This window comes from Phalacrocorax carbo, chromosome 7 (genome assembly GCF_963921805.1).
Source record: "Phalacrocorax carbo chromosome 7, bPhaCar2.1, whole genome shotgun sequence".
Lineage (NCBI taxonomy): Eukaryota > Metazoa > Chordata > Aves > Suliformes > Phalacrocoracidae > Phalacrocorax > Phalacrocorax carbo.
Window position 1 is genome coordinate 33,080,274 of NC_087519.1, and position 27,084 is coordinate 33,107,357.

At 37.1% G+C, this 27,084-nt stretch overlaps 1 long non-coding RNA gene across 1 annotated transcript in view; it reads left to right on the forward strand.

Annotated features, from left to right (window-relative positions):
* LOC135314198 (uncharacterized) overlaps positions 1–27,084 on the forward strand; it is a 188,796-nt gene that overhangs the window by 89,945 nt on the left and 71,767 nt on the right. The window contains exon 2 of the long non-coding RNA XR_010373646.1: positions 16,551–16,634. This is a non-coding gene — a long non-coding RNA (uncharacterized LOC135314198). The remainder of the gene's footprint in view (positions 1–16,550; positions 16,635–27,084) is intronic.

Genomic DNA, 27,084 nt, shown 5'->3' on the forward strand with positions numbered 1-27,084 from the left:
TGGAGACCTCCAAGGCTCCATGGTGGAACAGCAGCCTGACTAGCCTTGCAAATGATGCAATTTAAGTTTCCTTTGGGAAATCAGCTTTGAGTTCTCAGACTTCGTTTGGGAAGCTGGAGTGTTAGCCAGTACTACCAACTGCCCCATTGCTCTACTTCCAGGTGAATGCAGCAGTGTCGGCAACATCTGCAGAGACCTGCTCAGCACTGTTGCTTCTGACCATGCTCTGTGCATCCCAGGGAAGTCACCTGTTTTTTCAGAGGGAGGTTTCCTGTTCTGATTTATACTTCCATGTGCATTTTTCCTTTAAAGTAAACTACCCTGCTTGGCTGGGTAGGTGTGTTCAGAATTTGAAAGCGAATCTGGTGGGTATGAAAAGGTGAGGGAAAACAGCACAAGAGAAATTAAATACTGTCTACCATTCACCCCAAAACAAAGAGAAGTCAGTTATTCTGAGAGCAGAAGAGTTCATGAAGCCTGATTCAATGTATATTTTTACCTCATAGTTGATGTCTCTAGTGTTTGTTGAAATGAGATAGCATGCTCAAAACTTAATGAGGAGATAGAAGGATTGAACAGAACTTCAGAAAGACAGGCATAGACACACACTTATGCACATACTGTGATCACATGAGTCTTGTTTACCTGAAACAAATGAAATTAAACTCCAGAGGAACGAGGAGGAGCAAAGAAGAAATAACTTTGATCTTTCTAGCAATATAAAAACAATCTCTCTTCTAGCAGTTCTGTCTGAATATTTGAGACACAGTCTCCCAATCACATCCCCCAACATGAAATAGAAGTGGTGGGAAGTGCAACTGCAGGATAGCAGAGAGCACATATCTCCTTTCCCCACTCTCTCGCCAAACACAGCAGTTAATTCTCCTGGCTTCCACACAGAGGTTTCTTGATCTGCTAGTCCTCCACCACCACTAGCAGAGACATCCTCTGTCTTTCCTAACCTGTGATATTTGCAGCTGTGTTGAAGGAGAGCATAAATCCTCCACTCAGGAAGAGTGATGTAGATAGCAATGGTGTGGATAGCTTCTGCTTTAAATCTTTGGAAGCCATCTTCTGCAAGCTGCTTCCTTCCTGCTCCTCATGATTCAGAGAGGTTTTGTGGGCCAAATGATTTTTGGCACTGTGATTTCCCTGCTGACACCGCTTCAGTTCAGGAGTCACCCTGAAGTCCAAACAGTGAAGTGTGAGCATGTAAGACTAGTTGTCAGGGCAGTAGATTTGATGAGAACTCTCAGATCTTGGCTGGGGAGAGTGCCCTGGCGTTGCTGCAGATGGGGAATGAGGACTTTTACAGGGTTGGCCTTGAGCTAAAAGGAACAGAAAATTTGGGACTGTACAGTTGTGTAAATAAACTTATCTCTTCAGTTTTATTGTCATGGTTAAACAAATGTAAAAATTGATTTGGTATAAAACACAGATAAAGACTTTGCTCGACTTACTTTGAAGCTAATGATGAAAACGCCATCAAATTCAGCAGCCCACACTTAGCCGTAAATAATTTACACTGGGATGGTAGAGAGTTCTTCTGTTCCCTCGAGGGGAAGTAAGGGAGAATCACAGGAGGATTAAAGGTTGGAGCCAAGTGATGCAAGGCTACCAGTAAAGAACCACCAGGAATGAACAGTCCTTGTATGGGGCAGTAGAAAAGGACCTGAGTGTGAGCACAGCAGAGAGGCAACTGTGGGCATAGGTAGCAGAGCTTCAGGTAACAGAGGCACTGAAAGCAGATTTTAATGAACTAAATGTCACCGCTATTGTGAGTTGAAATGGGCTCGATAGAGTTAATCATAGTTGACTTATTCTGAGTTTATTCCAGTGTAGCTTTTCCAGGAGCAGCCCAGGCAGGTGCTAGGGTCATCTCTGATACTGCTCGCAGCTGGAGATTAGCTCTTCCAAAGATGCCCTGGCTCAGCACCTTGTGTAAATACTTCCAAATCATTTTAATCAACATGTCAGTTAGTTGATCCATTTGTATTTTCGCTGCTGCCTGGTGGTGCTGCCCTAGGAGAGGGATAACGACATTGCCAGTTTGGATTGAAAGAAGGCCTCTGGAATGCTTTTGTAAAACAGAATTCTGTTGAAGTAGTTTATTTTGGATTGCAAATCTGAGCTATTCATTTCTGTCTCTGCCTCTTCTATGGTGAGGAGAGGCCCAGATCTCAAAATATTTCCAGAAGGGATTAAATTGAAATTGGTATGACTGCGAAATATTTTGCATAGATAAAACTACGCACTTTAACAAAAATACGCTTACAAGCTCTACTAGCTGGAGTGCATTTTCCTAAATAATTAGCTTCTAACTGTTGAATTCATTATTGATTTCGTGATATGATTAATTTTGATACTTTATAGGAGTGTATCTAGGATCATTTTAACATTTTTCATTTTTCTTTCTGTTTATAAATTGTTCCTATGCATATATTAAAAATTCATATTTAATATTTGCTGGAAAGTATTGATAAATAAATTATTGATGTCTTAAAAGAAAAAATATTATTTCTAATTTAATGGTTAAATTTTCTCAAAGTGAGATTTATTTTTTTTTTTTTTTATACTGCTGATTTAATTCTTAGTTCTTTATTCACCTTGGACTATAACATAACACTTGTCAGGAAATACTGGATGAGATTCTGATCTCCCAAAGGGATTTATAATCATCCAGCTTCATTATCTTCAGTGATATTTTGTTGCTATTGCTGGGGCAAATCTTACTCTAGACTTTTCTTTAAGGCTGGTTTGCGTTATTTATATGTGATGCTGTTGTGTGTATTTTAAAAAAGGGGTGAGTTAATGGTGGAATGCTATTGACCTTCTCCGGCTAATCATATTTTAAGACCTGACAATACTTGTATCCATTTTAGATGCTGGTATTAAAAAAGTTCCTATCTTTATGCCTAAATGTAGCTGTGACTCTTTCAAGGTTAGTGGATGTGTTCAGCACAATGTTTCCACAGCAAGTTTGAAAGCATCAGTTTGAAAACAGCTTAGGATCAGCCTCTGCAACCTTTAGTCCTAGGTAGTAGTGTTTTACCCTGTGATTTCTTCCTTTTTATTTAAATAATGGTGACAAAATTGCCACCACACTGCAGTAAAAGAAAATATGTTTGAAAATGAAACAAGAAGTGCAGAATGCTTCAGGTATTTGAGGGTTTTAAACATTCAAAATAAGATTTCACAAAACACAAAAATTACTGTGTAAAGTAAGTCTACTTTCCACTAAAAGTGGCAACATAAAAAAGACACAAAAACGAGAGTAAAACTATCTCAGAAGACTAGCATTATTGGTATTTGCTTTCAGCTCTTCTCAGCAGACCTGCTTGGCTAATCTGGTGGCATCATTTGTGACACTTAACCATGGGGCCTAAAATAGCAGTTTGCCACCCACCTTGAGCAGGTTGGTTCTGAAGTGTTTGAAGGCAAAACAAAAAAGTACCCTGCCATTAGTGGCAAGCTGGAATTTTATATCCACTTGTTTTTGACAGTTATAGTTGAAGCTGTCACTTACTATGTTTTTTCAGAGCCTTTAGAATGTATCTTTTTACATGTTAACATGAATACATTAAAGTGGAAAAAATCCCTGCAGCTTTACTGGGTGCTAGTTGACACATGAAGACCTCTGTATTCAATGCACACACAGAACACATGTGATTAAAATTGCAATTATAGCTCTGTTGTTAAGCATTTGAAAGCCTGAATTGAAGGGGATTGGTAATCTTTTATATCCCTAGCGTTTCCCATTTCCACACATTCCAGCCCAGGATCTATGCAATCTTTGATTGGAGCTCTGAAGAAAGTGAGGCAGCAAATATTGTACAGCTGTTCTTGTGATGAAAAGCACAAAATATTTAAACTTCCATCACACTAAAATGAATGGTCGCCAAACCAGGTTTTTCTTTTCTTTTTTCTTCTTTTTTTCCAGATGTCCTTTTGTAAATCCAATGGACTAGAAAACCTCTCATATGAGAAGAAGCTGAGATAGCTGGCATGGTTTAGCCCAGAAAAGAGAAGGCTCAGGGCAGAATCTTGTTAGTTTTTTATAGATATCTGATGGAAGGTTGTGTAGAAGATGGAGCTAAACTATTCTCAGTGGTGCCCAGCAAGAAGGCAAGAGGCAATGGGCACAAACTAAAACACAGGACACAGGAAATTCTGTCTGAAGATAAAAAAGCCACGTTTTTACTGCAACAGTGGTTGAACATGGGACAGGTTGCCCAGAGGGGTAGTAGATTCTCCATCCTTGGAGATATTCAAAACACAACTGGACAAGGTGCTGAGAAACCCGCTGTAGCTGACCCTGCTTGAGCAGGAGGGTTGTACTAGATGATTTCTAGAAGTCCCTTCAAAACTCAACTGTTCTGTGGTTCTGGGAAATGTGGACAGGGTAGCCCGGTTTTGTAGCTAGGTTTGAAAATTGTCAGCATGGTTTCTTATATATAGGACTGGAGACTATTTCCTGAGTCATCAGATTCTTTAAGTTTGCCACTAACACAGACCTTGTAGCAAAAATTCTATTTTTAAAACTGTATCATGACCTCCATTTCATAAAGCATTCCTTTATAAAGAGGGAGGCCTTTTGCCTATGGTATACTATGTGTTTATTTTCTTGGAATTTTCACACGTGTGAAAGTCAGTTGTGTTATTTTCCCTTGCTGGGCTGCAGATGAGCGGTAAAGGGTAGACTGGCAATTAGCCTTGTGCTGGTTGCTGTAAACTGGATCAAGTGGACTCCTCCGGAAGGGAAGGGAGATTGTTTTTCCCAGGAGCTATAGAGGATGGGAAAACCAGCCAACAGGAAGAGCAGGGCTTTGCTGAGAGTAGTGATGAGATGGTCCCACAGTTCTAACGGTCTTGGATTTAGAGGCTTTAGTGATGGTTCTTCAGAGTCTATTGTCACCCAGAAAATTACAGAAGTTACTGGACTAGAAGACAAGTCAAGAGGAAAGGGACATATTAGTCCAGGAGTAGATCCTTTTCAAACCTCTTCCCTCCCACCCGCCCCCCTACCCACCCCCCAAAAGTTTGTTCTAACCTATGTTCAAATAAGTTTAACTTTCAAAACTCGAAAGCCTTTCAGGTTCCCTGACTTTCATAAAAAGGTGGAGGCCTTCTTCCATAGCCATCATAACAGTCCTAAATTTCTTTTGAACCATACAGAGTCTTGCCTAAATTCACATCTTAGCCCACACCAATGTATAGCTTAAGTAGCTCTTGATTCTTACTATTCTCTTCCCCTCTTCTTTTACCTACTTTCATTCATACTCTCATGTAACCAAACAAGCCAGTCTTTAGCTTCCTTTCGTTGTGCCTACTTCCTGTGCAGAGCAGGGAATACGGTGTGCACTGTACACTAGGGGATCCTTGTACATAACAGCAATAAAGTAGGAAGCAGAACACACAGCAACAAGTTTATGATTTTTAAAAGCTTCCTAAATGAAGCACATCAATACCCAAAAGAGCAACTTCAGCAATCAAAAAGTACTTAAGCCTTCATCTTAAATTTCTATAAAGAACATCTTTTAACACTTGTTTTTACTGTTTGGCTTCAGTCAAATCACATAAATAGACCTTTGTTGGGACTCTGCTTTAGCAAGGCCTAAGGAAAGCTTCTTTACTTAATTCTGTCATTGTGAACAGTGCTAATGGCTCTGTTGCATTTTGGGTAGGATTGTCAAGTGTACACAGCACTGGTCTCCCCTTGTTCTGCGAACAGTGAATCTTCCACATACTTTATAAGCACTGTCTGTCATTACAATGGCTTTCAGAAAACAGCTGTGCCCTTCTTTCTATGTATTTCTGCTTATTTAGCAACTGTGGTTTGGAACTTTCCAATTTTCTACTTCCAGTTAAGTTCTGATACTGTGTTCATTTTACTTAGTCAAGGTAATAACTTTGTAATACTGTGAATACAGTTGTAACATTATTGGCTACAAAGGTAATTGAAAAGTGTTTTTCATGAAAATAGTATGCTTCCTAATTTCCTTTGGCTATCTCTTAAATACAGTGGAGAAGGAACTCCTCACTCTTGCTGGTCATTATAACCTAGGGTCTGAAAACTGGCCTGAGAAGACTGCAGTGCTGTCCAATAATTACATGGCAAAATTACATATCTCCATGCATTATAGTCTTGTCTTCTAACATACAATGGACTATTGAATTTTTATGGAAACATTCATGAGATTTCGTAATTAACGTTGCAACACCTGCTCAGTTAGTGCATTTATGATTCTTCATTTTTCACAGTCAGTTTTATCATTTGTCCTTACAGAGAGAACTTCTGAACACATGTACAATTACTACTGTTTACTCTGTTTACTGTTTTTAAAATTATTTTCCTTTTTTCTTTCTTCTCAGTCTCAACATTTATCTCCTTACTTTTATATGCAGTTCAATCTGCTTAAATACAAGCATAGTCCAAAAATAGACCTGTTCAAGAATACTTTCGTGCATACCAGTCTCATGGTTTAGCTATAAAGTTGAATGACTGTGCTTTCTTCAGTTTGTGTCAGGGCTATATATTGAGAAACCCCTTTTAAACTAGGATATAATGTGTAGAGGAAATAAATTTACTCACATGAAAGAGGTATACTAAGAGGTCTTCACTATTAATTTACCAAGCAAAAGATTTTAATTGGAAGGAGTCACAAGAGCTTGTGCTGATTCTACCTTGCATTTTGGAAGATAGCAAAAATAGATTATTTTAAAAATGCAGTTATGGGAGCAATTTTTACAATCCCTGAGAAACTTCTAATTTCTTTTAGTCAGCTTTTCAAGGAGCAGATACAACAATACAATCCTTAGGAACTGCATCAGGCAGACAGAGTGAGTGGTTAGAGACTAACAAGATGCTGTGTGTGGAGGAAGAGAAGGCGGCTATTCTTTGAAAGAAACGTTATGTGACTCACTCCCCCACTGTCACTTTCATATGATTATTTAGCATATAGGAAAGGGTTAAATTTTCTTGCAACTATTTCATACAGCATTAATTGCTGTCCATAAATTTCCTGCTTTAAAACATCAGATCTGCTCAAAAAGGCATCCCTGAGATCTGTGCAATTAAAGATAACTGCTTTTTGAGTTATACAGGAATAAATGAAGCTTTATTTCTTTCCAGAGCATGATGAGTAATGACATTACTGGGCGTGGTGACCTGTGTTTGTGTGTGAGGACTTTGGAATGAGTTGATATCAAGAACTGTAAAGTGCTGTGCAATGCTGCAGATCATTGCTGACTGGGTCAGGGTGGTGTATATGAGAATGGTGTGGCTGGGCCCTGAAGCAAAAACAAAGCCCAAACAGATGGTAATGAACTTGTGTTGAATGGTGCTAGTTAAAATTCTGCATGCTGTCGGGGGAGGGAACTTGCTGGTTGTATGTGTTGATGTAGGTTTTGCTTTACCATTCTATATTCCTGACTTTAAACACTGTATTTAATTTCTTTTGAGCATGCTGGTTTTTGGCACTTTAAATATTTGATCACTGAGAGCTCCCCACAGGGTGAATTTCTAAGTTCATTTTGAAGTATTGTAGGAATTGCAAAAGAAACAGCATTGCTGAAGCTGGACGTGGTCTGATAGTGCCACAACCTTGGAGTTTCCCCTTTGGAAGCTTACCTGAGAAGGGGTTCTCAGAAAGAGAATGTCCCAAATGTAGGTTAGAGGCTTAGAGGACTCAGGGATCTGTGATTCCTCCAGGAGTTCATATCTAAACTAATGGTATCTCATTACAAAAATGTACTAAAACGTTATCACCACGACATACAACAAATTATATCAGGCATTTTCTTTGTCACACTTGAGCTTACCTCTGGATGACTAAGATGGGATGAAATAAATGTTACCTGAATGATAAACACTTCATAGCACCCAACACTGTAGTTTACCTGGGTAAAACATTTTGCCTTTGCATGTGGATTCATATCAAGTTAAGGAACTATTCAGCTAAGTGCCAGCTGAAATGATTGTGAATATATTTGACCAATCATTGTGGAAAAGACCAGACTGGGGTCATCATATGGTTAATTAAGTATAATGTATAGCTAACTCTGGCCACTACTTTGTAGACTCTTGTTAAGAGATTTGGCTCTGCTATATTGAAACTAGCTTTGGGAAATTGTTTCTGGAGTTTAGATGTGGGGTTTAGATATGGTTTGAGAATCCATGTGTACCTACTGAGACTGTCAAAAACAATTTTTAAAATCAAATTTAAACACTAAAATGCCAATTTAAAAGTCAGTGTAAACAAAGCTCTTTCCTCCTTCTGCAATAACATTGTTAATGAAGGAACTGTTAGAAAAAGACCACTGCAGCATGATGATCATAGCTCTGCATGACATGATTGTTAACAAAGTGATATTTTATTAATGTTTCTCCAGTTCAGCTTCTGTGATTTTTTTACACTTTTTGATTTTGTGTACTGTGATTTGATTACTTTTCAGAATAGCTCTTGTACCCCAAGAATCACAATGTACTGAGTCTTGGTTTAAGAGGACAATTTCTTATAACAGGTTTTCATGTAATAGCTGCAATTTGAGTAGTGTTTATTTCTACACTATTTCAGTAGTTCAAGGACATAAGAACTTCCTGCCAGTGGTTTCTTTCTTGCATGATCTGAGATGGCAGTTTGATTTTTGTCCTGTTGGCAGAGCCTCACTTTGTTAGAAAAGGTAAGCAGCAGATGATGTTGTTAAACTGGAAGAGGGCGTGCAAGAAGAGAGACAGCTATTTGAACACTTATAAGGGAGATGAAATGCACTGCTCTGACCTAATGGATTGCTGAAATTCCCAAGGATATTACATTTGCAAATTAAAAGTATATTTTATTTTCAAAATTGTCTGGATGCCTGCTCTCCCTTCCCACTGATATTTTGCTTTTTTATCCCCGAGTTTATTTGTTGTCCCCCATTAGGGCAGTATTCTATTTTCAACAGATAACTTTAATGTTTAAAGAAACAAAAGCATGAAAAAAACTGACACAGACAAAGGTATCTAGTATGTAGGTCACAAGAAGTGTCTACATATAGGCTTCCCCTCAGAAAAAAAATGTATGAGGGTGCATCTGCTTATCTTTACAACCAGTTTGATTGAACTCAGCCTACAGGAGCTTAATCCACACTCACCTGACCTGAGGCAGATTACAAGTACCACCAAAAGCTAACTGAAGCACAAGGACAGATCATTTCTATTTGCAAATTGTTCTATACAGAAATGCAGGACTTCTGCAGAGATAATCGGGAAAAAGTCTTATTCTCAATTTTGACAAAATATTTATTCATGTAAAAAATGTTGTGTTTTGGAGGAAGTTGAAAATGTTGAGTAGATTTAATTTTGCTGCAACTATTTCGTACATTAATTGCTATCCATAAATTTCCTACCTTAACATGTCAGAATTACTCAAAAAAGCATTAGCTGGAGCAATATAATTTAAGGTGATTACCTTTCTGAACTGTGCAAAGATAATTAACCCCAGGAAGAAATGGTATTTTTTGTGCTTATGTGTACATATCCTGGTTATCCGTGTTATAACTTTTTGTAATCTGTATTTGTACTGCTGTGTTTATAGAAGTATATTGATTTGTAGGATTTGTTTTACTGTGTTGGATGAAAGTGTAATGAAAGAACAATTTTAGGTATGATTCAAAGCCTCCTAAAATCAATGTGAATCTTTCTATTTACTTTAGTGGGCTTTGAATCATCTTAAAAAATGTGATAACGTAAAAAGTTTTGTTTCAGACTGTCTTCATAGACAGACTTTCAGCATGCTGTCTGATAATCTATTATTTTCAAAATTGCCAAGGTTACTTTTCTGCTGGAAGTGACCAGTTGCAAAGCTCCTTTGTTCATTTCTAAGGTTAGACTAGCTGTGCCCTGTCCGCCCCGCCCCCAAAGTGTTTGAAAAGTGGGCCAGTGTGAAAACACTGCTTGAAAGTATTTCTCATTTCAAATCCAAAAAGTTAAGAACAGGATTTATAGAACTAGCTGTAAAGGGAAATGAGAGCTGCCTTTTCAACTCTGAAATAGTAGGTTAAAAAGCAAAATTATTTTTGACCCATTCCTAAAAGAAATTATAAACTGTTTTATTTCATTAGATCATTGATCTATCTGGTTGATCTTCTGAAGCCCCAGAAAAAGCAAGCTTAAACCAGTATAATGGGCAAGCATTCAATAATATGATTTCCTAACCCTAGGCATATAGTGGCAGCAGGCATTCGTCTTCTAAGCATGAACGCTGATGTAGTAGTCTTATAAATTATTCTTCTAGATAGTTTAATCACAGACATCTTTTAATCCTGCCAACTTTCCTGTCTCTGAGATAGCTTGTGACATTGAGGAATACAATCAATCTATATACAACTTGAACGCACGACTAGGAAGGAATGGAGGAGGTTAATAGAAGGAAAATTCTTTGCTGCAAGATTTTTCTTGCGTGAAGGCTGAATAATCATGACCTAATTAAGTGAAAAGGAGGTGTCTGCTCTTTTTTTTTTTTTTTAAAAAAAAAACAACTGTGTATTAATAGGTTCTTGTCTGAACTCTGATTTTAAAAGACTGAATAAGATCGTGTGAGCCTCTGTGTGCCTTTGATCAGGCTATAGTTGCCCTCTGGAAATGGGAATGCCAACATGGTGAATGAAAAATTGGAACAACTCTCTAATCCTGCCCCATCTCAAGGATAAATTATTTTCCTCTTAAATCTCCTTTACTCTTACTCCTCATCTTCGATAACAGTTATTTTTGACAGAAGTCATAATCTGTTGAAAATGTGTTTATGGCATGAAATGAACTGTAGAGTTTGACCTAACAAACGCCTCCCAGTCTGAGTAACTAAACATAAGAGACTATTTCCATTGTTAGTTGCAGACCTAGTCTTCTGCATAAAGTTAATGGACATTGCGTGGATTGAGGCCTAAATATGTGAGAACTTTATGCCTAATGTTTCATTAAGTTGATTTATTGTTTCTGTTAAGCATAGGTAATGATTTAATGGCTATATTTTTAAAGACTTCATTTCCTCACAGAAAAGTACTGAGGATTTAATTATTTTTCTGAAGTGTCTTTAAATAATATGAAACAGTGATTTGGAAAAACTAACATTAATGTCTCCAAATATTTTTTTATTTCAACTGATTACTGACATTTCCTAATGGATTTATCACTAACTTAATGTTTACTTTGTCACCTCTAAAGAATCAGAGGCTATGGATGCAGAAAAAGAAAGACAATTGGGCAGTCAAAATAGTGGAGGATTTTAATAACAATTTGGTATTTAAAAATATAGAGCACATAAAGGTTTGCCTAATCTGCATTCTTTTTCTAAGCATGCAACTTTTTGTGTGATTTCCCATATATTAGAGCAGAATCTGTACTCCTTCCATCACTAAATTATCCTTTTTTTACAGTTTATTTATTAGTTATTTTATTTATTCTGAAGGAATTTGGGTTCAGTTCATATGAGTCAAGCTCAACAGAATTGTGAATGATTCTTTGTTATGCATGATCATTCATTTTAATTCCTGCACGAGGGTATCTGTTCTTGATCCTTGCACCTTGACCTCCAATAAGAATCATCACCACCAATTCCAAACACATCATTCTTATTTACAGGTGATATACATTTGTAAAAATTGTTTTAACACTCTCTTACTTTCTGAATACAGAGGGCCAAAATTCTGCCTTAGTGTGTGTGGTTTGCTTCCACTTTGCATTGTGTTTCTGTGAGGGGAAGTTAGGGTAAAATTAACTCCAAAATTACTTCTCAGTGAAGAAAGATACACATTCCTGTCCATTGCTGCTACATAAAGCATGATGAGCATTTTAATTCTGAAATGGCTGGATTATATAGCATGAAAAGATGTACATTATAATATGATGGGGTGAAACTCCAGATTCATAAACTTATAAATTCAATCCTTCCAAATTTATAAAATTTAATTATTGTGGCTTTGGAAGAACAGAACAAAGGTGTGCAGAATTTGCTTTATTTGATGTTCATGAATGGTTGAAACTTTCCTACTGGAAGTGGCTTTTGGCAGGAACATGGCAGGAACATGGACTTTCTTTTATAGTAAAAATATTTGAAAGAGAAGATGAAATCAGGGAGCTGGAAAGAAAACTAAAATACTTTCACCTCCCACTGCTGGAGTTAGGTTTCCTCATTCTTTACAGCTATGTGTCACATCTCACTTGATGTAGCAGCATTAGTGCATCCTAGGATATTTAGTCTGCACTCAGGCTGGATCTAGAGGCTGAGGCATCCACGACCACCAAGAGATTTTTTTTCAACTCCTAGAACAAAATGTTTCATTTCACCTCCAATTCTTTCTCCTGCAGCTGTGTCCAGGGAGTGATTACAAAGGAAGCTGTAAAAGCAGTTGAAGGAGAGTGGCGGGGATTGGGCCTGGGATGGGGATTGTGGCTTTTTAATTTTCCCAGGCCTTCTAGGCTCTTAACTGTTACTCTGTGTGAATGTGATTGCCCAAACACCTTCCATGAGACAGCTTGTCATCACTTTCATTTAATGGAGAGAAATACTCTCTTCTCCAGTGAAAATATTGATAAAGTATTTATTTTTTTCCTTTCTTTGACATCACTTACAGAAATAAAGCTGATTTTCCTTTATTGTTATGATCTATTTCTTCTTCCACCCCTTTTCTCACAAGTCAGTAAGGAATGTACTATTGCTCTGTCTCCCATCCTCATACACACTAACCTGCAGGTTCAGGTCAAATATACTGACATTCCCTGAAAGGGAGGTCCTTGGTTATGTTTGTAGTGAGGGGTGTATTTGAAGTGGTCAAGTTGTAACCTTTTCTGTACATATGTAAAAGGCAATTCTAAAATACTTCAATTAAGATCTGATACTTTTCACTGCAATGAATATTAAGGCTGATACTGTTCTATGTTAAACTGACTTTAAAATTTAAATCCTTTTTGTTGAATGAAAGCCTTTTTCCTTTATAGAAGACCTTGATTCCATCATTTTACTGAATAGACTAAACCAATGTTTTACTGTCAGGTTTTCATATGACAGAGACCATCAAACAATGAACTGTTTGGTACTTCTCCCTTAAAACTTTAGTCTTGTCATATTTACCTAAGCATTCAGTGAATCCCAAATCAGTAGACCATATACAGGTTCAAAAGTAGACCCTCAGAATGCATCTGTCCTGATGGTTTGCCCTTCATGCTAGAGATCCTCAAATTTAAATAACCCATATGAAAATAATTCATACCAGCAAGCATCTAGCATTTATGTAAATAAAAGCCTGACTTCATAAAGCTGAGTCTAGATGTTTAAGTGGTTTATTTTTTGCTAATCTACTTATGAATAAGAAAGTGTTCGCTTTTTGTTTGCCAGTTACAGCTGTGCTCCCTATCACCCTGTGTTGCTGCCATTACATAGCAGTAGTGACTGCTTGTGTGATTAAAACTTGAGTATTAATTCAATTCTTAATCTTCTTTGCATGGTTCGTTACATCCAGCTAGCAGCTCACTGGCAGATTATCTTGTGGCATATTATAAAATCGTGGTGTCCTGAATATGAGATTCAGATGTTCTAGGGGAAATTCTGGACCTGTTTAAACCCATGAAATTCCTATTAATTTGAAGAAGACCAGAAAGTCCTACTGAGTTTTGTTCCAGGCTCTCCTGAGACCTTGTGTGTTTTTTGGCAAGTCATATTGCCTCCTGTTTCTCCATCTGTAAAAAATGAAGAAAATTGTATTTACTTTCTTCTTGAAATACTATGAGAAATTTATATAAAGAAAATTGGATAGGCGAATTCAATTGCATTTGTTCCTTTTAAAATATATTTTATCTCTTTTTCCAAAGGTTGAAGTGTGTGTGCTTGTATTCCTTATATAATCTGTCTGTAAAGATTATATCCATCCCTTTATTCAAAGCTGTTTATCTGTGGTCCCTCATGTGAACATTTTTTTCCGGTGTTCTGTGACTTTCTTAATTATCTTTAGGTAAAGCGTTGTGAATTCCTGTTACTTGAAATAATCTGACCACAGTAACACAGCAGCCTTTTACATCACACGCAGGGTGGCTTTTGCCTGCATCCACTCTAGTAATTAACATGTAAATCTCTTTGTATCTGGTCAACAGCAGGAATTGCCATGTCAAATGTCTAAGCAAACAGTAGGGGCAATTATTGGCATGGAAGAGTCTAGGAGTGTTGCCAGAAAAGGAAAAGTACAATTCCTTCTTCAAAAGCAGCAACAGTGAGTGATGGGCAGAAGCAATTTCTTAACTGCCATCCATTCACTAATTAATGCCACAATAGAAGAATATGGGATTAAATGCTCATTCCTGAAATTTATTTCCAACTATGCATATAAATGTTGATCCTGAATATTTTAGCTCCTATTTCCATTTTCTGTGTTGTATCAAATTTATGCCAATGATACAGTATATCTGTTATGAGCAATGGTTCTTCTGAATGCTTGGGAATGTGAAGGTGCATAACTATTTGAGGATGGGAAGGAAGTCGATAACTCAGAACTACCCCCATGGCCCGCTGGTTGAAGACCCTGCCATATCGTCTTATCAGAGTGTTTGGTAGTTCAGATGGTATTCAAGTTGCTGACTGATGCACTAAGTGATAATGATGGTTTGCAGAGAAATTTCTGACCCCATCATAATGATTTTCTGATAGGCACTTCTTTGATAAATTGCCTGGTCTTAACCTGTAGTGTGAGTTTTGTCAAAGCTGACAGCAGGAATGAGCGATCTTGACGTTGCTGAATGACTTACATGATACTATAGTTCTTTCTTCAATATATCCAAGATTCACAGCTTTGATTTTAATGTGTGTGCACATATATATATTTAAAATTATTGGAAACTTTTTGTAAGTATTATTTTACTTTTGTGCTATGTGATAAATGCCAGAAATTATCTGTGCAGTCCACCTCTTTGCTAAGACTGCCTGGAAAAAATGCCATGAACTGGCTCATATGTTATGGTCCACAACAAAAAATTGCTAGTGCTATTGAATATACAATTGTAGGATCTGAAAAAAATTATTCTTGAGTACCATCTGTAGGCATTTTCTAGCTGACTTCTTTCTTTTATTCAGCTGGAATCTTCCCTGAGGTTTTGAGCATTCATCCTCCACCTTGGTACTGGTTCTAAATAAACACTGATTTTCGTTTATTGAGTTATCCTTATTTACTGAAGCTACTTCTGCATGTTTTTCTCCTTCCTGAGAAGTTGCTCTGAAGAAAGAGTGAAATAGTCCTTTGAATTAAAGAGTTTTTCCTAGGATGTGTTGGAAAAATTAGGATCTTTCACAAGAAAGGGGAAAAAATGGAACTAAATTGAGCTTCTGTCATTAAAAAGGAACATCTCACCTGAGTGTGAAAACAGAAGGCATCTCATTGTGTCTCCTACTTCCTCTTCACTTCACTGGTGCAGGGCCGGAGGCTTGCTGTGAACAAATTAGTTTAATTAATTACAAGCATCAGAGTCCCAGCCAGACCAAATGCCAGAGGCTGGTATTCATCTTGGACTGTGAGGAAATGGCCTATAATCCAGTCTTTTCCTGCTGATCTAAGCCAGCCATGATTCACTTTGTCTTCCAGGGACTGTGTGAAAAAGGCCTGACAACTGCAGCTCCATCATCCAGTTTGACTCTTGAGCACTTCATATTTACTGGGTATCTATCTCATGCAGTGAGTGAATGCTGGCAATGAAAACTGAAGTTGAACTGTTCTGCTTAGTCATATTTTTGTGGCTGAAGGGTTCAGTGGTCTTCAGTGGAATTTGTGAGTGATTGCTCTCTGCTGGTTTGTAACACTTCTTGCAGCACAGAAAGATCTTTGGTGGCTTTGCTTTCACTCACTTTCATTTATTGTATGTTTTTGCTTTCCAGTTAACTCAATCTGAAAACACCTGAGACAATTCTAACCATTAATTGCAATGGAAAATTGAGATACCCCACATTTTTACAAGCTTTAAATCCAAAAACCTGAAAACTTTAAGATAAACTCTGTTTTTCATCACTTATAAATTCCAGTATTATGGGGGGGGTTTCTTTATTTTTGAACATATCTATCATGTTTATCTCCTAATACAATTATAAAGACTTGAAATTTTACAAAGAAAGCACAGGCAAAGTGATCATTAGGCAAAAATAACCTTATACTGTTAGTTAAAGTTAAAGCTTTAACTTTTAAGGGTAAAGCTTTTTAAGACAGATACTTGCTACACCTATAATATTGAAAAAAGATAAGATTTATCATGGTGTGAAGTTTGTGTATTTTAAGAAATGGTTTGTAAAGGGCCAGAAGAAGGATAATTATTGCTGTAGAAGAAGGAGCCTCAGGAAGGTTTCAGTTCGTTCCCTGAGGTTTGAGTAAACTGCTGTTGAAGGATGTAGGCTAGGGGGGTCTTATGTTCTTAATAAGAAGGTTGGTCCTGAAGAAGACAGGAGCAAAACTGAACTGCAGCGGAGGAGAGACCAAGATAGAATTTATGTAGAAGGTTGATATTTCTGACACTTACTTTGCATTTTCTTTATCTGTCAAAGGTTAAACCAGCTCAGCTATCTACCTGCTGATGGAGTCCAGCACTTGAAAGAAACTTATAAGAGAGGATGAAGAACATTGGTCAGGTAAGCAAGAACTAACTTATCTAGCTTCCAGTGGCCTGTTGGTTTTGGCATCTTTGCTGCAAATTAGACTGAGGGATTTACCACATGAGTCAAGTTGAATGGAAACAGAGTTGTCAGACATTCTGCCCTGTAGTCTATCCTTCAGATTTTGAAACTGAGTTTAGCTGCAGCATTGGGGAATGAGTTTACCAAAATTATTAATAGCATTACATAACAAAGGCCAGGTTTATGCAGGTTATCTTTACCATAATGGCACAAAAAAGTTAGCATCCCTTTGCAGTACTCTATAAAAAACTGCTAACATAAACATTAACACATGGAATACTCAGTAAGCAGCAGCAGAAATCTGAATTAACTCTGGTCAAACTGATTTAAGGCATTAGGACTTTCTCTGACAATGGAGGAAGCAAAACAGAAAGTAATGCTGTCATTATGTCTGACAGGAAATAGGAAAAGCTGAAACACCCGATGAGAGATAATCAAAATGCTTGAATTAAGAAATGAATGGATGTTTAAAAAAATTACTATATCATCTGCAATTTTATTTTCTGAACCAACACTTCACTGTTAAGCTAAAGTGTTTGCATTACTCAATGGCTTTGTAATTGTCCTTAAAAAGATTTAGGTGAACAAGGCTTTTCTCAATATTTATATAATTTTCATCGTGACATATGTCTGTCTTGCAGCCTCTAATGCTGACCCTTTACAAAGCACTTGTGAGGTCTGTGTTGCTGTCCTACTTCTACAGGGAAATTGAAGTATAGAGAGATATAGACAACTGTCCTGAATTTTAAGTTCTTAAGTGGGAACTCTGGGTAAATCTCTAACAAGATCTTTCAACTATATTTAGTTCTAACAAGTCTAAAAACTTTATCAAGTTATGAAACCAAAAATAGAATCTACAAGATCTTCCATTTCAGGTTAGTGCTCTGGTTAGGTTATTTGTCTCAGCACGATAGAGATAATTATGCAATCTCAATGGCGTTACTATTGTGGAGAGAAATATTTAGGAAAGTGTGCATTCAGGTTTGTGAAGAAAATTCCACAGTTGTTCCACTGACAACGGTGACTGTAAAGTTGTGACTTAAGGATATTTTTGGAAACTAAGAGAAAATTCTACATTCTGCATGATATAAATTTTGAAAGGATGTAAAATAGACATACTGACAGTTACCTTCCACTGTTTTTTTTTTTTAATGCCTCTCCTTTTCACAAGAATAGAACAACTATCCTAAGAACTTGTGAGCATTTGGCCAACAGGTTCGGAGGGGATTCAACAACCTTTGGCTCATTACGGATAGGTAGAAGGGTCTTTGCATCAGCAGAATCTTGAGACCTTCTGAACAGAGATTTTTTTTGCCCCTCAGTTCTACTTTACTGCTCTTATTTTTCTGGACAGCTGTCCACAGCCATCTAAAATTTTATTAGAAAAAATGCTGGAGGGAGAGTTAACATGCAAATATGTGAACAAGGATGATATCTTTTGGGTTTATTTCTGGTAACCCCTATGTAAATAAAATTCTGCTCAATTCTTAAATAATATTTTGATTTTTTTGCATTTGTTGATATTAGAAGAGCACAAAAATCTTTGTGTTTTGTTTCTTATATATTTTTAGTGGCTTGGTGTTTTCATAAATCTCAGCCTACAGGAATTGGACTCACAAATGCTATTAACTTTTAGTAGATTGTTGGCCCCTTCAATCCCAAAGGAGATCTTAAGACAGAGAATTTTGTAGTAGAGTACAAATACAGACAATAGCATTGTCTATGTTGTTCTTGGTATCATTGATGGAAATAAAGTTTCAGGAGATGAACACTAGAAATAAGCAATATGAGAAGGGGCGAAAGGATTCTTTATCACAACGTGCTAGTGTAGCCACCTCCCCACAAAAAGGAAATCCTGTAGAAAGTGCTCCCATACTACTGTGAAATGAATCCAAGAATTGTTGATTATTGCTAAAGGATGTGGACAAACGAAATAACTAGAAACAGTTCCTGGGAGATCCACACAAATTCAAGTTTTAATTTTAAAGACATAAATACTTACAGATAACTTTCACATCCACTTACTGTGTTATGTTTCCAACTGATACCTGGAAGGCAACCCAGATAAGCTGCTGAATTGCACTAGCTGCTGCAAATACCACTGGCAAATGCAGCTTAAGAGCATTTTTACTATTTTACTATTGGTACAAGCATAAAAAATTTAAATGAGTTTTTGTGTATTTTCATATCATGTTGGCTTCAATACTTCATATTTTACTAATAAAGCCCCAGCGTAGTCAGGTCTTTAAAAACTGTATGTGTGTCTATAATGATGGTACACTGATATATTTACATGTACCTCATCCAAGCACTGAATCTGAGAAAACGTAAACAGGAAACGCAGCAACTTCTCATGTTTTCTGAAGGATTCCATGAGGATATACAAAAACTTATACCAGTTTTGTTGCTTGTCTATGTATTTTTAATTCCCACCACTATTTCTCCCTTCCTGTGGATTCTCATATGGTATAAATTAGTAGTGCACTATTGTTTTCAAATGTTATACCAAGTAGCTTCTTCTTACGATCTGTCCCTTGATGTTTCCTTTGTTTATATGTTTTTAGTTCTGTTGGCCAAGTTTTGATGAAATTTTAGTGCTGTGCAGTTATTGTATGCCATTTATTATCCTATAATCTGACAAGCTGAATGTTTGACACACATCTTAAAAAGTGAATACAGGAAAATTAGGAGGGAAAGGAAAACATGTTCTACTAATCATTAAAATCAATGGTTATTCTTAAGTGTTATAAAATCTCATCTTTTACAGTTAAAACTGGGAGGTTTTTCAGAATTTGTTCGAGTTCAATACTTTTGATATGGAATTATTTGAGCCCTCCTAGCTATACAATAGGATTCTTTTGTTTAACTTGTGTTCAATATATAAAATATTGTATTAACATAAGTGAAGATTTTAAGAAAACATTGCTGTTCATGGTTTCTCTTTTACCGGATTCTCTATGCAGCACAACTGTTTCCAGTTTCATAAAGATTTAGTATGGTTTTGATTTACCGTTTTCTATCCTTAGCACAGGGAGGATGCCTGCTTTCTGGGAAGGTAAAGGAAAAAAACCTCTTACCTTTGATAATACTGAACATTCCCATATATGATGCATAATTAAGGGGTCAGAAGAAAGAAACACCACCCACAGGCTTTCCATAGAATCGCTTAGGTGAACGCAATGTCAAGTAAATGAGGGAGAAACATATTTTTAGGAAAGGAAAGAAAAACAAACTGGGGGTGTTTCTCAGTGGTCTTCTGTTTTCCAAGATCTCATTTTTGGCAGAGGCAGGACCCAGTTTTCTTCATAGCTTGTCTGTATGTTTACACATCAACTTCTGTAAGTGACAACTGGAGGAACTAGGAACTGGTCCATACTGATGGACCAGATTTATTTCTACTAGGTAAAGAAAATTGTTTGCAGTTGCAGGACTGATTGGCTGGCTCATGGCAGCTCTGAACACATTTTTTTGGTATTCTGGGCCAGAGACTAGACACTAGAGTTCAACATGGCAAGTAATTTAGGTACTGGAGAAACTAGTCAGCTTCCCAGTAACAAATGAAAATTACACATAACTTCAGATAAGTGGTCTTCCATTTCTGTTTTATAGACCACAGTGGTCCATAGGCTACTTCTAAGGGATCTGATAATAACTGAGACAAGTAATTCTATTGCTATTTGAAGTGATTTTTGAACACAACTCAAAGAAGTTGTAGGACTTCTGTGTAGCTGTAGGGCTCCATGTTAAGTTTATTCTCACTGGCTTCAGAATGGGAGGGTGTATGTAGGTCTTAAAAAAGACTATTAATTCTTGGCTCCTTGTTGTGAGTGATACTGTGTACCAGAAAAATAAGTGATTACCTGAATTTTATTACTAAAAGTCATCTTCTATTCCACTTGCTTTTCTCAGGATGTGAGAGTTTTAGGGTTTTCTCAGGATGTGAGAATTTTAGGGGTTTAGTTCCTAAAATTTCAGGAATATAGTGTTGTTAGAACATGGAATGGCTTGTATGTACAGGGCAAGATACTGCCAACAAAGGTAAAGACATGAGAATCACAAGAGTTAAAATCAGAGAACTGCATATTTCAGTTCTGGTACTGTTTTTCCAATAGAGGTTTGCCAGCAGAGTTTTTACCTGCATTCATATTTTATCACACAGAAACATTCCACAGAACTGTAGTTTTGGAGGAAAATGAGCCTGTCCATAGTACAAAGTTAGCCCTGGGGCACCAAATATTTGGCAGTTAAATTGCTGAGAAATTCATCTCTTAACTTCTTTCCTCTGTTTACTGTCAATCCCATGCTAAAGATAAAGTGCTGGGGGCTTAAAGAATTTGGTGTTGAAGTTCTTTTTACTCCCTTTCTCAACAAAGGGTCTTGTAAAATAAGGGGAGATACCCTGTTGTGCATAAAATCTAATGCTGAATTGGTTAATATGTGAATCATAATAAACTGGTGGTTTTAAGTGGGTCTTACTTCAGGGATCAAGTTGGGAATCCAGTTTAATATGGAACTTTTCTCAGGAATGTCCCTGTTGGTCTCACTCCTATAGCACTTCGGTGATAGATTGTATTTTTCCAGCATAAGTGTATTTTCTTTTAATAAGGCAATTCTGGTTTAATTCTAGAGGAATGTAGCCATGCAGACTAGAGTGTAAATTTGGACTGACTAGAGCAAATATGTTTCAGCTACAATATCATGAGAAGAGTCTGGTCTGTGCCATCTACTCATTAGCATGGAATATCTCAGTGCACAGATCATTAGTCAAATGTGAATGTGAGAATAGTAGAACTATGATTTATGATCTTTCAGGACTGTTGGGAATGACATTTCCTAACTGTATGTAGGCAGATGGGATACATACTCTAGAAAAGCAGGGTATGTTTCACTGATAGTGTTGAAATCCTTGTTGGCTGGGCTGCAAAAAAACTGAGTGAAAACTGAGAGTGAAAGAAACAAAAACTATTTTCCAGGAAATTGGTAATTCTTTCTCTGCCCTTAGTAGTGCTCCTGAGCCAGATTACCCTCATTGCCCTTCATCGGCCCACCAAATAGTACTTTGGCTCAGAAAGGTGTTGTGACAAGACCCATCTGTAAAGAAGACACAATGTCTTCTCTGGAACTTCATAGGGCAGAACTGATGGGAAAGACAAAATGTGCCAACTCTATGTACATCCGTTAGTTTCACAAATGAACTCACTCCTTCCACTTGGTACGTTACCCATGACCCATCAGATAAACTGGTAATAGTGATTTCTTTTGTTACCTCCTCCTCCTTCCTCTCCCAAGTTTAACATGAAATAATTTTTTTTTCCCTAGTAACTGAAATTCCACAATTTTTTGCAGCTGTTTAAGGTGTCAAGTGATTCTATGTCAAGAAACTATTGCACAGGTGATGAGGGTTGACAGGGTAGGCTTCCCAATAGGGTATTCTAATCTCTTTTCTATATATGTAAGGTGTCTTTGAGAAAAAGGAAGAAAGAAAAAAGGCCTTCTTGAAACTAAAATTTTCTGAAAGTTCGTGTTTCACAAAGAGTCCTAATTAATTCCAGGACTTTGAGGATTTTCCTCAGTTTTTCTGGGGAGTGTGTTTCATAGCTTTTTCATTAGAAAATGAAGTTATTTTCATAAGCTTTCTAGCTGACTCTTAATTTCCTACTTAAAGTTTTGGCACAGCGTTACATGCATGCCACCAAAGAAAAATATGTATTCCTAAATATATTGCCACAACATACTATGCATATAATACTTTGTATCATGTTTTAAGGTGAGTTCTGTTGGCTATATATCAATACCCTTAAGCTCTGGGAATATTCGTTATAAAGGCCATTGCCCTGGAATGATACAATCCTGCACCCCAGAGTACTTTAAAGTGGGATGATAAACCAATGAATTTTATTTATAGGCAGTTGCTGCACACCTTTACATTTTATCAGTCATTCACAACAAGAAGAAAAATCAGAATGAGAGAAAGTAAAGACTGAGATAGATCATATGCAAGCAGAATAAATCATGAGAGCTTGTACTGTCAGCCCCATACAATCAAGAAAAAATTATGAAGCTAGTTTGAAAAGTATGGGACATTTCTTTAAAAACAGGGTTTATCTTTTTGTTTTTCTTCTTCTGGGAGAGAGGATGATGGAAAAGAGATTTCTTCAGAAGGGGATTCTTGCACACTGTTCCTATTTATCTCCAAGCAATCCACAAAAGCTAATACCACAGCAAGAGTCAGAACAGAAGCTAAACTTACTATTCTGAGTCTGTCTCTGGAGGTTTTTTCCCCTTTCCATTGCCTACAGAGGGAGACAACTGAGACTCACTGTGTTAAACTAAAGGTAAGCTGTATGAATGAGTCATATAATTAGTCTGATGAAAGCTTAGATTCTCAGATGGTCTCTTGACTCCAGGTCAAAATTCACAGAAAAAATTCAATTGCAATGTTGATGTAATACTAAAACCATAATACATAACTAAAGAATAAGTCCATCCTTAGGTCTTTAAAGAATTAATCTAAAGGTGGTATTCAGCTTAGAAAGTCCATCAATGTTTGCTGCTGAAACTGGGAGAATATAATCTATACGCATCCTAATCTTATGGTTTACTGTGATTATCCATTATGGGAAACTTGAAGACAGTGTGGGCTGGATGGACCTTGGTCTGAAAAAGTGGCAATATTTTTTGATTCTTATGGTGTGGCAATGTGAAGAGAAACATGAAGTGTTACCATTTTCAAAAGTTTTTATAACTTCTGAAATTTTAGATAATTAGTGCCACTAAAACTCTTGGTGCCATGAACTAGATCTCGTGCTTATTTCAATCATCTTGAAAGGGATGGACAGACAGGTTGGAAAAGCAGCAGCTACAGTAAATTTATAAGAATTATTTCCCTCTGCAAGAACTTTTTATGTTCAGTATTATGATTCTATAATTCATATGTCCATTCTATAAATCCATACTGCTGTTCATAATTATATACTTGAGATAATATTCATTCATGGTCTGATGTGTGAAATCATTAAAGTATTTGCCTGCACGTATATTAAGAATAATACCCAAATGCAAGTAAAGCAGCTTCATGTTACAAAAACATGATATGAAAGAAGCATCACCTTTAGATATTTTTGAACTCTTACAGTGAATGCTGTGGATTCAGATGCAGAATTATACATATGCAGGATGAAACTGTTTTTACAAATCTACCACAGCTATGTCTCATCTTGTTACAAGTGTGTACTCGTGGTAATGCTACACAAGTCAATGGTGTAACTCTGGAGTCATACTGACAGAATACGAAAACAATACCAAGTAGACTATAGGCTAGTTATTATGACTGCTATAAATGAGACCAGAATTAGGCCCATGCTCTTTTAAAACCATTGGAACATGTAATAGTGATGGCTTGAGTTATTCTCTTACAGCAATTTTATTACACTTTAATTCTGAAATGAAATCAACCATCACTTTCCTCATCATGAGAAAAATCAAAGCCAGGGATATCCACCATCACAGCCTTCCTTGTAATGTAAGCTCATGGGTCACTTTTGCTTTATACTGGTTTTATGAAATGATTTCCCTACTTGTGCAGATAATACAACAAGATTCTGCTAAGTTAAGTACCTCTATGTTTGTTGGAAGGGAGAAAGTGTTTGTCACCTAAAGCTGTTATGATTGCCTAAATTTTGGGACACTACAAATGCTTAAGTAAGTATTACATGGACAGCTCAAGAGGCCTCAAGTTCAGGCATTTACTAAAAAGTTTTCATTACCAGACCTGAATCTCAGCTACCCTCCTATACTTTGCGCACTACATTTATACCAGCAAAACAGTGTATATACCTTGGTTCTGACTTTCCAGTGTGTTGGTACTCTTTTCACATCAATTTGAATGTCTGCAGAAGATCACAGGGAAATTATGGGTTGCATTTCAGTCCTACTTGAAAACTGTGAAAAGTCCTTAAGCTGTTAAAAAATAGTTGTGCATGTGTTCAGCACAGAAATTTACTCAACAGCATTAAAGGCACTAACAGTCACCTGGGGTGGTAGAAAAATTTTTGCTCTAGGGGGAAAGGCAGAAAGGAGATGTACCAGTCAAAAAGTGCACTTTGACACAACTAGAGCTAAACTCATTAGAGTAGTACAAGCAATGGTATAGTGCCTTAGGTAAAGGAGGTGAGGATTCTGACTTATTATGAATTACTATTTGTCCAGCTTTGATATCACTGTAATGATGCCCTACTGCCCCCTTGAAGAGATTCATCATGTCAGGAGGTCCCTTTAGCAGCATTTCCGGCTTGTAGTATGCTACATGGCTTTTAGCTCATATATAAGAATAATGCAAGGTGTTTGACAGATAAAGACTCATGTTGCCTCTTTTGGGGACCCTCCTGCTGACATTCTTTGCAGATGGGACAGTTTCCACATATAGATCACATTTCTGGGATTTGCTGCTCTAGCTGTCTGACAGAATTGAAGATTGCAGCTCTCAAGGTCATTCCAGAGTCTCCTGTTTCATTTCAGATTTTTATTTTATTTAGTGGGCTTGGATGTTTGTGAAAGCAATTTTTATGTGCTGAGGATTTTTCTGAGTTTCATTACCTGACAGGGTCTCAGTTTCATTTCTTCGAACACTTGTGGTATTATACTTTAAATCCTTACCTTAGCCCTGATGGCAATGGGGACACTCAGGTCCCTCTATCTTATGTCATATTATTTTACAGGGACATGAATCTCTGTGCTGAAACCAAATAGGGGGACATGTCTACATTGCAGCGTAGGACAGGCATAACACCAAATGGGATGAAACATACTCTCCCAGGCTTTGCCCAAAGCCACAGTTTGGGGCTTTTGGAACTGCAACAGGGAATGACAGTCAGGTACCATGGGGAATGCTGGTAAATCTGTACTTGGACCCGGTGTTTTTGACATAGCTCAGTCAGTTCCAGCAATCCCTTCAAGGATTGGATTGACTCATCTGTCCCTTTACACATGTATGACTTCATGGCCGCTCAAACTAGAACTGTGTATGTAGAAACTTTTGGGTTCTGTTTTGAAAATAGCACAATGTGCAGTGAAACTCAGACTTTGCTGCTGTTACAGGAAACAGTATGGTATGTGGAACTTCCCTGTAATACATGGGAAAATTTGTTGGACTGCACTAGGGGTAAGATGCAAGGATACAATGGATATGGTGTCTTTTCCTTCCTAGTTCTGTCTTAAGAACACTCACAAGGGATGTGGGAAGTCAAAGTTCAGTCTTTTTTCTTTCCGACAAGTGGGAGCCTTACTTTCAGGTCTTCTCTATTTAGGTAAAAATTAAAGTTGAACTTGGACGAACACCAAACTATTGTGCAAAATGCAGGACTGCTGTATTTCTGTCAGTGATATAAATCTAATTTTATTTTCCTGTCAAAATCTTTAATTGAATGCAAATTCCAGGTGAATCTGTGGATAATTCTTAAGTTGAACAAAGTGACATTTTTCAGCAATCTTGGGGAGAGAAAATGATCCTGGTCTGTTTTACTCTGTTTTACATTTTGTCTGCTCTATTTTTCAGGGGAAAATCGCTTACCAGAACAATTGTATTTTTGTGTACTTTGTTACATAGCCTTTATTTTTTCATCATGCAAACTGTGACAATGTGCTGTCTTTATAGATGTGGATTTGAGTCAACTATAAAGGTTGAAATAGGTTGGAGTATGCAGATAGCACTGAGACTTTGGATCAAAATTAGACGTGGTTGGCTGGACTGGAAGAAACTGTTCTACATGCATAAACAACTACTTACAGTTTGTAACAGGTGAATCTCTTTTTTCACAATGGAAGTCTATGAATAAGCAGTGAATAGAGAAAGTAATTAAAATTTATTTGAACTGATTCCGTCCTTACTCCTGTTTACAATTGCATGCTCAGCTGTATTTTCACAAGGAGTGCAGTTTGAAGGCAGTATGAAGACTCCCATTTCTAAATCGTCCTTACAGGTACTAGGAGGGAACCCTGCAAAGAGGAACCATTTTTTTGTTGTTGTTGTTCTTCTTTCAATTTTCTGTCATTCTTTTTTCTGCATAGATCATGCCTAAAGACATATTTAAGTATGTTGAACTTACTGTGAGGTAGGCAAAGCTACTGTGTTCCTAAGCTTTTCTCTCCCTGGAAATTAAGTCTGTTCAGGGAGCAACTAATCTTCTTTTCTGGATACTAATAATACATAGAAATTCCTCTCGTATTCATGACAGAGTGAATGAGCAGGGGTCTGTGAACAGACTTGTATCATGCTGTACAATTAGAGTGATTGTCTTTCTCTCTACTGGTTCAAAAACAGTCCCAAACCCTCCAGGTTGATTTGGAACTGATCACAATACTTGGCACAAAACCAAAATATTTTCAGTTTTAGGGGCTAGTTTTGGGC